General features: G+C 43.9%; 1 protein-coding gene across 1 annotated transcript in view; it reads right to left on the reverse strand.

Annotated features, from left to right (window-relative positions):
- LOC132056887 (subtilisin-like protease SBT3.9) overlaps positions 1-14,254 on the reverse strand; it is a 61,369-nt gene that overhangs the window by 27,830 nt on the left and 19,285 nt on the right. The window lies entirely within an intron of this gene.

Below are 14,254 nucleotides of genomic sequence, written 5' to 3' on the forward strand. Positions count from 1 at the left end.
CCTAAGCCCGAAAGAAACATCAAAACGGACAGATTTTTACCTTCACAAAGGGACGAAACCCATTAAAAGGATTCTGATCGAAGCAGAGGGGAAGGAAGCAGACAAAAAATTTGAAACTCGTCAACGGTTGAAACACTGACGGGGAGGGACGAGGGTATTAATTTCTTCCCTGAAATGGCCATGCATGGCCTGTTATCACAAAAGAACTCTGGGAATTTGCTAAAATCGCCAAAGCAGAGAGAGAAAAGAAAAAAAAAAAAGGGGCCATCTGATAGGGTTCGAAACGAACAAGTTTTGCGTGGAAAGGGAGTGGACAAACTGTCCATGGCTAAAGAGAAGATAGGGTTTGCTAAAAATGGCGTTGAAGGGAGAGAGAGAGAGAGAGAGGATGAGCAGAAAGAGAAGAGGGAGAAAGAGGGGGGGGGGGTGGGTACGGCGTGGATGAAGAAAGAAACCTAAAGGTTCATTTGTTTAATATGTTGGGCCGGGTCGGGTTTAATGGGTAATGGGCTGGTCCATTTAACCTGTGGGCTAGGTGAATTAAAATGATATGGGCTGGTCCGAAAAATGTTTATAAATTGATTGGAGCAGATGGGCTAAAATATATTTTCTTCTTGTGCTATTTTGGGCTTCTAAATTTGCATAAATGACCTCCGTGTGCCAAAATACAAAAGTATGTATTTATTAGTGCTCAGATAAAAAATAAAATTATATTACCTCGTAATAGCCGTGTAATAATATTTTTAAAGTCAACGAGAAATAAACGCTATTATTTAATTATGCGAAGATAATTGCGATGCGTGTGCATAAGATGGCAAAAATGCTGAAATGATAAAATGCGAATAATAATAATACTGGTAGTAATAATAATAACAAAATAATAGTAATAATAATAATAATAATAATAATAATAATAATAATAATAATAATAATAATAATAATAATAATAGTGATAATAGTGATAATAGTGATAGTAGTAACGGTAATACAATAGAAGATAATAACAGTAGTGGCTACAACAGGATAATAAAATGCCAGTATTAGTAAAAGTCAATAATTATAGTAAATACAAATAATTATTATTATTATTATTTTTTTTTTTTTTTAAAATGCCGACATATTAGACGCTCAAATAGATATTTCGGGAGAACGGGACAAAATTGGGTGTCAATAGATACTTCTCCCGAAGCTCCCTCATCACTCGATAATCCTCACTCACTTGGTAAGGGGTTAGTGGGTTAAGAATGTACTTCTTCCCCTTGACCACAAATGAGTACTTGTTAGTTCTCCCACTATGTTGGGCATCAACATCAAATTGCCAAGGTCTTCCAAGCAATAGATGGCAAGCTTGCATGGGTACCACATCACACAAAATCTCATCTTAGTACTCGCCAATGCTAAATTTGATAATGGCTTGCTTGTTGACCCTCATTTCGCCACATTCATTAAACCATTGGAGTTTGTAGGGATTAGTGTGCTTGCGGGTGGGGAATTTCATACTTTCAACTAAAAATTGACTAACGGCATTCGTACAACTTCCACCATCAATGATTAAGGAGCACACCTTATCCACAATTTTGCATCGTGCATGAAATAAGTTCTCCCTTTGGTCGCTCTCTTCCCTAGCTAGAGCCCCCATGGCTCTTCTAGCCACAATAGCATGATTCAAGGCTTCTCCATACCTTATCTCAACCTCTTTATCGGAATCACCCTCACACTCACTTCTTTCTCCCTTTTCTTCACAACCATCCCCGCCCTCATGTTCATCATCGGTTCGATACCCATCCCTCACTATGGTGATAGTCCTCCGATTGGGACACTCACTCCCAATGTGCCCTCTCCCTTGACACTTAAAGCATTGGATGGTAGAAGGTCGGTTATAGTTGGTGTTAGAATTGTTACCTCCTTTAGCCTTGTCATCACCTTTGGCTTTGTAGTCAAATTTGGCTTGAGGTGCTTGAGTGTTGCTCTTGGGCTTATCCCAAGTGGAAGTTTTCCACTTTTCTTTGCCTTTGTTCCAAGTTGAAGATGATTTGCTTTTGCCTTTGTAGGACCTCTCTTCTTTTAGATCTGCCTTAACCTTGGATGCATCATGGAAGGCCTCTTCAAGCCTACTATAGGTTTTGAGCCTCATCGGTTTGGAGATGTCTCGATTCAAGTTGGCTACAAACCTCAAACTCAATAAAGTACGCTTCCACGCTTTTTAACCCTTGCTTCAACATGTACAACCTTTTGAGTGCATCTTGGTGGTATGTGGGTGGAAGCCACCTTGTCTGTCAACCTTACGAGCTCAATCAAGTCTGTCACGACCCGCCTCGAGGGCCGCGACGGGTACCCGGAGCTAGATACCGAGCACCGTACATCATACTATTATCATCTTAACCCATATTCACATAACCTCATATAACCTGAATTCATATAAGCTTCATAAACATGTACATACAACCACAAATATATTCGCATATATATATATACATCAGGTGCTCCATAACCTTCGTTACCCACATACAAGTACCTACGAGCCTCTAACCGAAACTATAAAGTCATAGCGATGGGACAGGACCCCATCATAACCAAATATGTACACAAAAGAATATGGCAAGGCGGCACCTCCGATCTATGGAAGTGCTCGGGTGCAAGCTGAGCTGACTCCTAGGAAGCGGGGTCGTCTCCCTGTCTACCTGTGGGCATGAGCACATCATCCACAAGAAAAGGATGTCAGTACGAACAATGTACTGAGTATGTAAGGCATACATCTTAAAGTAACATAAGAACATGAAAATAAGATAAAATGAACAGATAACTGGTAACTGCCTGCCTCTTAAGGCGGAGCCATGCATGCATACGCGTAACATATCATATCATATATCGCTGCGGAACGTGCAGCCCGATCCATATATTGCCGTGGAACGTACGGCCCGATCCATTATCCATATGGCCCGCGTCCGGGATAACATCATCATATGCCAGCTGATCAGGAGGCCATGCATTTATAGCTTATATATATAAAATATACGTAGCATGCATGAGAGCCCAAATAACAGTGCAATCTCTCGGAGTGACATAAGGTCGTAACCCTCCGAGTGCATTATGACATCATCATCATTGGACCGCGTCTGAGGCTCCATGACGTACCTACGGCCATATGTAATATAGCCCAGACATAATCTGAAGCCATATGCTTTATAGCACTGGGCCATATGTAATATAGCTCACTGAGACACGAGCAGTGGCCATATGCTTTATAGCCCACTCAGTTGCGCCTGGAAACCATTTAGAATGCTAGACTTGAAAATCTTTCGGGTTGGAGTCATTATACAGCATCTTTAGGAACATTAAGCTTTTGGCATTTTTGGGGGTAAAATAGCAACACAGAGGATAACATACATGGAGTCAATGTGTAGGGATCATGCCCTTAATAGAAGAAGGAAATAGCCTCACATACCTTTGTGTTTCCTTACGAGGTCAACTAAAAGCTCTCCTCCCGGCTTACGATTCTACATGTAGGAAAGTTCGTACGAAGGTTAGATTGTAGGAGACATTCTTACATTTAAGCTAAAGCGACTAAGGCTAACGAAAATTGGGCAGCATTTCGTCTGTTTCGACAACTTTTCCTCATATAGACAAACAACTCCCAAACTACACAACAACATCCATAATATCATAATACGCCAATTTCCTTCGGGTTAAACATTATTCAATCTCTAAATTCATTTTCGGAATTCTCTATAACCATAACTAGAATACAATTTTATACTTTTTATAATTCCAGTCCTTTAACCGCTAACATCCTTACTAACGTGAAATGATCATAATACTCACCTTGATTACGTAAGGATGATCTTTGGATGAAAATACTCCACTTGAGGAGGATCCCACTTGACTATCAATGAGATTTTCAACTTCTGTCAACTTCCCGGAAGCACCTACACCCTTGATTCCACTAACTTTTGGTGTTTAATCTCTTAACTTTCCTACTTGGAGGTGTATTAGTGTGTTATGGAGAGATTTCTAGAGTTTTGGAGAGGGTTTGGGTCGTGGAAAATGAGAAAGAGAAGAGGAAACCGTATATATATAAAAATACAATTTGGACCCGACCCGGAATGTACGGTACAATATACGGTCCGTATAATTTATACGGTCCGTATATTGGACCGTATATTCCTTCCAGAATTTCCAGAATTTTCCCCTTCACTGGACGAGTTTTACGGCCAAACATACGGGTCGTACAAAATATACGGTCCGTATGTGGGACCGTACAATTCCCAGTTTTTCCGATTTGGTTCTCGTCGCTTCGTTTGATCTCGAATCCTTATGGAACTTTCTTGGTACCCGTACAACACCTCTTTAACGATCTCACGGACATTATAACTCGTCCTTAAATCCCCGCTAACATTCCTTAGCTCGACGCCCATGAAATCGTTTCTAAACGTAACATGTACTCTACTTCCTTTCGACGAGTCTAGTTTCCACCAATTTCTACGACTCCAAAATCTAATCGTCTATGCCCTAAGGCTGCCAATCGCCCTCTTATAGTCGTGAAGGTCTCGTGTCCACCTGGACCGACGTCAGTTCATTCACGACGCAACGTCACAGAATGGCCGAAGCGTAACATTCTCCCCCCCTTAAAAACATTCGTCCTCGAATGTTAGATTCTCGGGAATCCTACGGAAATTTCGCCAGAGTTTCCCCTGTAATTTGGCACTACCATCCTGTCACAGCAACCCAAAATAACATCGCCACACAGGGCTACAACATCAACAACAAGAAATATGGCCACACATGGCCCAGAAGTAACAAAGTGAAGTATTCCATACCTGTGAACATTGGTGTCTCATCTTGAGTCTCCGTTGGGGGTGTAAATAGATGCGGATATTTGATCTTCATAGCTTCTTCTGCTTCCCAAGTCATCTCCTCTCTATTATCATTTCTCCACAATACCTTGACTGAAGCGACCTCTTTATTTCTAAGCTTCCGCACTTGCCTATCCAGGATAGCGATAGGAACTTCTTCATAGGTCAGCTTTTCAGTGACTTGAATGTCGTTTGTGGGTACTATCTTGGCCGGATCTCCAATGCACTTGCGGAGCATCGACACATGGAAGACTGGGTGGACTGAGTTCAGCTCTGGGGGTAAGTCCAGCTCGTAAGCTACTTGGCCCACTCTGCGTACGATCTGGTAGGGCCCAATGTATCGAGGACTAAGTTTACCCTTCTTACCAAACCTCATTATTCCTTTCATTGGGGACACTTTCAAGAATACCCAGTCATTAACCTGGAATTCTAAATTCCTACGGCGATTGTCGGCATACGATTTTTGGCGGCTCTGAGCTGTTGCCAAACGGTCTTGGATGAGCTTGATTTTCTCAACCGCTTGCTGGATCAATTCTGGACCTATTAGTTGCGTCTCTCCCACTTCAAACCATCCAATAGGTGATCTACACTTCCTCCCGTACAAGGCCTCATAAGGAGCCATTTGAATACTGGCGTGATAACTGTTGTTGTAGGCAAACTCAATGAGTGGCAAGTGATCCTCCCAACTTCCGCCAAAGTCCAACGCACAAGCTCGTAACATGTCTTCTAGGGTCTGAATAGTGCGTTCAGCTTGTCCATCGGTCTGTGGATGGAATGCCGTGCTAAATTTCACTTGAGTGCCCAATCCTTCTTGAAAGGATCTCCAGAATTTAGCCGTAAATTGAGCTCCTCTGTCCGTAATAATGGATATAGGGATACCATGAAGCCGCACTATCTCCTTGAGGTATAATTTAGCATAATCTTCTGCCGAGTATATAGATCTGACCGGGAGAAAATGGGCTGACTTCGTGAGCCTGTCAACGATCACCCAAATGGAGTCATACTTACGTCGAGAACGAGGTAATCCAACCACAAAATCCATATTGATCGCCTCCCATTTCCAGGTTGGAATTTCTATTTCTTGCAAGAGTCCTGCTGGTTTCTGGTGCTCGATTTTCACCTGTTGGCAGCTCGGGCATTGAGCCACAAACTCGGCTATATCTCTCTTCATTCCTTCCCACCAATACATCAGTTTGAGGTCATGGTACATTTTTGTCGCTCCAGGATGGATGGAATAACGGGAACAATGGGCTTCTTCCAGAATCCGACGACGAAGTTCTGCAATATTCGGAACACATAACCTGTTTTGATACCTGAGGACCCCATCTGCTGAGACCTCGAATGGTGACTCTTCTTTTGAGGACTGCACACCTTTATAATGCTTCAATTTGGGGTCCTCGTATTGACGCCCTTTTATTTCTGTATCCAGGGATGAAACAGCTGGATTAAGCACACTAACTCCCGTATCGCCCGAATCCACTAAACGGACTCCCAAACTAGCCAGTTGGTGGAGTTCACGAGCTAATTCCTGCTTTTCTGGCGGAATGTCACTTCGACTACCCATAGATTTACGACTAAGAGCATCAGCCACCACATTTGCTTTACCTGGATGATATAAAATATTTGCATCATAATCCTTCAATAACTCTAGCCATCGCCTTTGACGCAGATTCAATTCCTTTTGCTTAAAAATATATTGGAGACTTTTGTGATCTGTATAGATGTCCACATGGACGCCATACAAATAGTGCCTCCATATTTTTAGAGCGTGAATGACCGCAGCTAATTCAAGGTCGTGGGTCGGATAATTCTTCTCATGCTTTCGCAGCTGCCTGGAAGCATAGGCAATGACTTTGCCGTGTTGCATCAAAACACAGCCTAACCCGACCCCAGAAGCATCACAATATACCACATAGCCTTCTGGTCCTTCTGGAAGTGTCAGGACTGGGGCTGAGGTCAACCTGTCTTTCAGCTCTTGGAAACTCCGCTCACACGCATCTGTCCATTGAAATTTGGCAGCTTTCTGTGTCAACTTCGTCAATGGTGCCGAAATAGAGGAAAATCCTTCCACGAATCTCCTGTAATACCCGGCTAGACCTAGGAAACTACGGACTTCTGTAGGTGTCGTAGGCCTTGGCCAGGTTTTTACAGCTTCGATCTTTTGGGTATCAACCCGAATACCATCAGCTGAGATAATATGGCCCAGAAAAGTCACAGAGTTCAACCAGAATTCACATTTTGAAAATTTAGCATACAATTGGCGAGCTCGGAGAATCCCAAGAACAGTACGCAAGTGTTCTGCATGCTCTTCCTCTGATTTAGAGTATACCAGGATGTCATCGATGAATACAATTATAAATAAATCCAGGAATGGCCTAAACACATCATTCATCAGATTCATGAACACCGCTGGAGCATTAGTCAAGCCAAACGACATCACCCGAAATTCGTAATGGCCATATCTGGTCCTGAATGCCGTCTTCGGAATGTCTTCTTCTCTGACTCTCACTTGGTGGTACCCTGACCTCAGATCTATCTTGGAGAACCACTTGGCTCCTTGCAACTGGTCGAATAAATCGTCAATTCTCGGAAGTGGATACTTATTCTTTATTGTCACTTTGTTCAGCTGCCTATAATCAATGCACATTCGCAGGGACCCATCCTTCTTCCTTACGAATAAAACAGGCGCTCCCCATGGCGACGAACTGGGCCTAATAAACCCCTTTTCGAGTAAATCTTTCAGTTGTGCTTTTAATTCTTTCAGTTCTGCAGGAGCCATTCTGTAGGGAGGGATAGATATTGGCTCAGTGTCCGGCAACACATCGATAGTAAATTCAATCTCTCGTTCTGGTGGAAGGCCTGGAAGCTCGTCCGGAAACACATCTGGAAACTCGTTCACTACTGGAACGGATTGAAGAGTCGGAGACTTCGCTTCCGTATCATGGACCCGAACTAAGTGATAAATATAACCTTTGGCAATCATCTTCCTTGCCTTGAGATAGGAAATAAATCTGCCTCTTGGAGATGCAGTGTTACCCTTCCATTCTAGAACTGGTTCTCCGGGGAATTGAAACCGGACCATCTTGGCCCTACAGTCCACATTTGCATAACAAGAAGCTAACCAGTCCATGCCCATGATAACATCAAAATCCAGCATTTCCAATTCAATTAAATCGGCTACGGTATGTCGGCCGCACACTACAATTACACAATTTCTATACACTTGTCTGGCTAATACTGGGTCGCCGACTGGAGTGGACACTTCAAAAGGTTTAATTGGTTCGGGTGTCATCCCGATACGACTGGCAATATAAGGGGTGATATATGACAGAGTAGAGCCCGGATCAATTAATGCATAAACATCATAAGAAAGTACTGTCAATATACCTGTCACCACGTCGGGGGAGGTCTCCAAATCTTGCCGTCCAGCCAACGCATAAATGCGGTTCTGGGGACCGCTTGAACCAGAGGCCCCTCCTCTGCCTCTGCCACGGCCCGCTGGAACCTGTGAAGTCTGTCCTGCAGGGCGTACAGACGACGATGAACCTGCCGCCGAACCTGTAGGCTGGGCCTCATCTCGGCCACTCCTCACTGGACAATCACGCATAATGTGGCCAACCTGACCACAGGCATAACAGGCATCTGAGCCTCGGCGACACTGACCCGGATGTAACTTGCCACACTGGCTACACCGTGGTACCGGCGGTCGTCTCTGACTGGATTCACCATGATACTGGGACCCTGAAGCCCCTGAGCCCTGACTCGGCCCAGAATGAATAGGACGATCAAACTTCCGGCCTGCAAATCGAGGAGGTGCACTAGAAGCCCCCCGACTGTCTTAATATTCGCACCGACCTCCCCGTAAATCTCACTACTAGCGCCCGCGGACCTGGTTCTCTTACCATGGCCTCTGTCCATAATTCGATCTCCCCTCGGCGGCTGCTGCTGTTCCTCCAAGTTCTGAGCATGCGCTTGAATGCGCGAAATGTCCATTCCTTCTAAGAGTGAGGTTGTCAAGCAATCCTTAAATAAATGTGGCCCCAAGCCTCTTACAAATCGGTGTACCCGGTCTCCCATGTCGGCTACCATGGCCGGAGCATATCTCGCCAATGAATTGAACCGGAGACTATATTCCCGGGCACTCATATTTCCTTGCTTGAGGTTCAGGAATCTATCTGCGCGAGCCCGACGAACCTCCGGTGGTAAGTAATGCCGAATAAAAGCATCCACGAACTCTTGCCATTTTGGGGGAGGTGCATTTTCCCCTCTTGAAGAAATCCAATTATTATACCACAATACAGCTACGTCCCGGAGCCTATACGAAGTCAACTCCACGGACTCGGTGTCGGAAGCATGGATAAGTCTCAATGTCCTCAATATCTCGTCGATAAAGCCTAGTCTTCATCCGGTTTTGACCCAAAAAATTCGGAGGATTGAAGCTTATAAATCACGAGAGTCGGGCGGCGGTCTCTATCACTCGAACCCGCATGTGCCGCCGAGCTTGCGCGGCAACTTAGGCGGGGTCATACAAGCCGTAACAGATCCCTTAAATCTTGATCGGGAGCAACAGGGGGAGGAGCTGGAGCCCTCTCGTGCTCCTCTGCCGCTAGAGGAATAGGAGTGGGAGCAGTACGCGAGGGTGTGGCACTTTCCGCCTCGCCATGTCCCGACTCCGCTGGAGGCTCTCGACATCCTTCCTCGGCGGCATTCAATATGGTGCGGATTTTCTTCCTGCTTGCCGGCATCGCTAAAATCATAACGCACAGTTAGCTTAAAGAAAGCCTTACATTATGGCTCTACCGCACGATCTATGTGAAGAAAGACGGTCATTATTCCTAGATGCCCCGCAGCCTCTCGTTTATAAGTGTGGCGCGCTTCACACCCATAAACAAGACTCTACTGGACACGGCTCGTAGACACATCCTATGACGAACTGCTCTGATACCACTTTTATCACGACCCGCCTCGAGGGCCGTGACGGGTACCCGGAGCTAGATACCGAGCACCGTACATCATACTATTATCATCTTAACCCATATTCACATAACCTCATATAACCCATCATATAAGCTTCATAAACATGTACATACAACCACAAATATATTCGCATATATATATACATCAGGTGCTCCATAACCTTCGTTACCCACATACAAGTACCTACGAGCCTCTAACCGAAACTATGAAGTCATAGCGATGGGACAGGACCCCATCATAACCAAATATGTACACAAAAGAATATGGCAAGGCGGCACCTCCGATCTATAGAAGTGCTCGGGTGCGAATAACTCCTAGGAAGCGGGGTCGTCTCCCTGTCTACACCGTGGGCATGAGCACATCATCCACAAGAAAAGGATGTCGGTACGAACAATGTGCGAGTATGTAAGGCATACATCTTAAAGTAACATAAGAACATGAAAATAAGATAAAATGAACAAATAATCGGTAATTTCATATGCCCTCTTACGGCGGAGCCATGCATGCATACGCGTAACATATCATATCATACATCGCTGCGGAACGTGCAGCCCGATCCATATATTGCCGTGGAACGTACGGCCCGATCCATTATCCACATGGCCCGCGCCCGGGCATCCCGCGTCCGGGATAACATCATCATATGTCAGCTGATCAGGAGGCCATGCATTTATAGCGTATACATATAAAATATACGTAGCATGCATGAGAGCCCAAATAACAGTGCAATCTCTCGGAGTGACATAAGGTCGTAACCCTCCGAGTGCATTATGACATCATCATCATTGGACCGCGTAAGGCTCCGCGTGACGTACCTACGGCCATATGTAATATAGCCGAGAAATAATCGAAGCCATATGCTTTATAAACATTTATATGTAATATAGCTCAAGAGACACGGCGGTGGCCATATGCTTTATAGCCCACTCGATTGCGCCTGGAAACCATTTAGAATGCTAGACTTGAAAATCTTTCGGGTTGGAGTCATTATACAGCATCTTTAGGAACATTAAGCTTTTGGCATTTTTGGGGGGTAAAATAGCAACACAGAGGATAACATACATGGAGTCAATGTGTAGGGATCATGCCCTTAATAGAAGAAGGAAATAGCCTCACATACCTTTGTGTTTCCTTACGAGGTCAACTAAAAGCTCTCCTCCCGACTTACGATTCTACATGTAGGAAAGTTCGTACGAAGGTTAGATTGTAGGAGACATTCTTACATTTAAACTAAAGCGACTAAGGCTAACGAAAATTGGGCAGCATTTCGTCTGTTTCGACAACTTTTCCTCATATAGCCAAACAGCTCCCAAACTACACAACAACATCCATAATATCATAATACGCCAATTTCCTTCGGGTTAAACATTATTCAATCTCTAAATTCGTTTCCGGAATTCTCTATAACCATAACTAGAATACAATTTCATACTGCTTTATAATTCCAGTCCTTTAACTGCTTAACATCCTTACTAACGTGAAATGATCATAATACTCACCTTGATTACGTAAGGATGATCTTTGGATGAAAATACTCCACTTGAGGAGGATCCCACTTGACTATCAATGAGATTTTCAACTTCTGTCAACTTCCCGGAAGCACCTACACCGTTGATTCCACTAACTTTTGGTGTTTGATCTCTTAACTTTCCTACTTGGAGGTGTATTAGTGTGTTATGGAGAGATTTCTAGAGTTTTGGAGAGGGTTTGGGTCGTGGAAAATGAGAAAGAGAAGAGGAAACCGTATATATATAAAAATACAATTTGGACCCGACCCGGAATGTACGGTACAATATACGGTCCGTATATTGGACCGTATATTCCTTCCAGAATTTCCAGAATTTTCCCCTTCACTGGACGAGTTTTACGGCCAAACATACGGGCCGTACAAAATATACGGTCCGTATGTGGGACCGTACAATTCCCAGTTTTTCCGATTTCGTTCTCGTCGCTTCGTTTGATCTCGAATCCTTATGGAACTTTCTTGGTACCCGTGCAACACCTCTTTAACGATCTCTCGGACATTATAACTCGTCCTTAAATCCCCGCTAACATTCCTTAGCTCGACGCCCATGAAATCGTTTCTAAACGTAACATGTACTCTACTTCCTTTCGACGAGTCTAGTTTCCACCAATTTCTACGGCTCCAAAATCTAATCGTCTATGCCCTAAGGCTGCCAATCGCCCTCTTATAGTCGTGAAGGTCTCGTGTCCACCTGGACCGACGTCAGTTCATTCACGACGCAACGTCACAGAATGGCCGAAGTGTAACAAAGTCTTTCCAAGTTGGGAGATCATGGATGTGTAGTTGAGGTCTTTGTAACTTCTTGGATTCCCACCAAGTCGAAGCGTACCCCTCAAATTGAGTGAGGGCATACTTTGCCTTTAAAGCCTCGGATACATTGTTCGTGAGGAAGATGCGCTCACTTTGCAATTTTCATTCAAGAAACTCTTCCGGATTGCTACCCCCTTGGAACGTAGGAAGGTTCACCTTGATGGTGTTCAAATTCCGCTCATTATCTTGCCATCTTCCCCGATCTTCATAACCTTGGAATCTAGGGTCATGGCCTGGAAACCTCTCAAAACCTCCTCTTCCTCCCCTCCCCCAGTTATTCATTCCTCCACGCCTCCCACCTTGCCGGTTATCATCCCACCACCGACCTTGTGGATAATCATCATACTCCTCTTCATTCATGGGGTATTGGTAGTGGCGTTGGTATTGGTTTTGGTTAGGAAAAGGATCTCGTGTTTGGACTTGGGGTGGAGCTTGGGGTGTTTGTTGTAAGGTTACTTGAGGGATTGCCTCGTTCGGGTTGTGTTGGTAAATGTGGGGATAGGTTTGTCAATTGGTATTTTGGAAAGTGGAGTTTTGGGATGGAAGGTTGGTTGTTTGGGGTAGTGGAGCTCTTTGGGTGAAGGTGGTTGTGGTGTTAGGATTGCACAAGGCATGGGCTTGTCCCGGGGTAATGGTTGGTGTAGTGTCTTGTGTTTTATCCCCATCACCTTCATTCCAAGAACGGGGAGTGCCCATTCTACTCGAACCCTCCATTTGAACCTTCTCAATACTCACCATCCGTTCATCCATACCATTCAAATTCCCATTCACACCATTCATCCTTCCTCTCATCTCTTCCATACCCGCTTGCATGACCGAGATTTGATTCATGATCATAGCCAATGAACTTGCTATGGATGACATATCTACTACCTCTTGCATCCTATCACCTTGGTTAAACATGATGACCTGCAAAACTAGCAAACAAGATTAGTAATAAAAGCCTCACTTTACTCGTATTGAACTCTCAACCTTACCACACTCCGTGCTCTTTCGAAGTTGTTGATGAATCGCTCGCCCAATCAAATTCACACGTTGCTTATCCTTTGTGGTAGAATGGATTCTTGTTTAGATGAATGACGGACGACTCAAAAGCAAAACGAACGAGGGCTAATAAAGTTACAACGAAATAAAACGAAGAAAAGCTCGAAAGAAATTAGCACGAAAGAAAGGCGGACACAAGAACTAGTAGACACAAGTAGGAACAACTACTAAATGGCTACTAGTTAAGAGACACTAGAAAATGGGATGCTAAAACCGAAAAATAAATAAAATTTCCGGCCCGAGTAGGTGATAACTTGAAAATGCTGCCGTGAAGCCCCGAGTGATCTAAGGTATCAATTTGAAATAACTAAAATTTTTAAGTTTCTATATATTTTTTTTTTGGTCCCTACTAAAGGATTAGGGACACAATCCAACAATCACTCCCAAGAAAAATTTGAAATTGAATTGAATTAGAAGTGAAAGAAATCGAAGTCGAATCAAGAAACGAGCGCCTTAGAATTGTTGCAGAAGATAGTGTTATACGATCACTTTCACGACCAATATCACCTTTCACGACCAACTTACACGGGTCGTATAAAATTGTACGGTCCGTATAATACGTCCGTACTTGAAGACCAAATTGTAACAGGAACTGTCCAAACCAGCTTCTATTCCACGATCAAGTTTCACGGGTCGTATAAAATTGTACGATCCGAATAATTTGGTCGTACTTGATGGATCAAATGTAACAGAAACTCTCCAAATCAGCTCTTGTACCATGACCAAGTTTCACGGTCCGTATATAATTGTACGGTCCGTATAACTTGATGACAGCAGCTTCAGTGAAATTCGACTGTACCTCGTTTGGCTCGGCAATTGTGTTAAATTTTCTGGATTTGCTGACTTCTTGGGACCCACTCAACCTTGTATTTACCCTTTTTGGCTAGAAAAACAACTTTTCAACTTTTGACTTGGATTCCTTGGATCTAACTTTCCTTTTTATCTTCTTCTTCACCAAGAACAAAGATGAACAATGAAGAACACTCAAAAACCCAATGTGGTCCAAATCAACTCGTTTTTGCCCCAATTTTTGGATCTAAGCTCC

Source organism: Lycium ferocissimum, chromosome 1 (assembly GCF_029784015.1).
Source record: "Lycium ferocissimum isolate CSIRO_LF1 chromosome 1, AGI_CSIRO_Lferr_CH_V1, whole genome shotgun sequence".
In the NCBI taxonomy this organism is placed as follows: Eukaryota; Viridiplantae; Streptophyta; class Magnoliopsida; order Solanales; family Solanaceae; genus Lycium; species Lycium ferocissimum.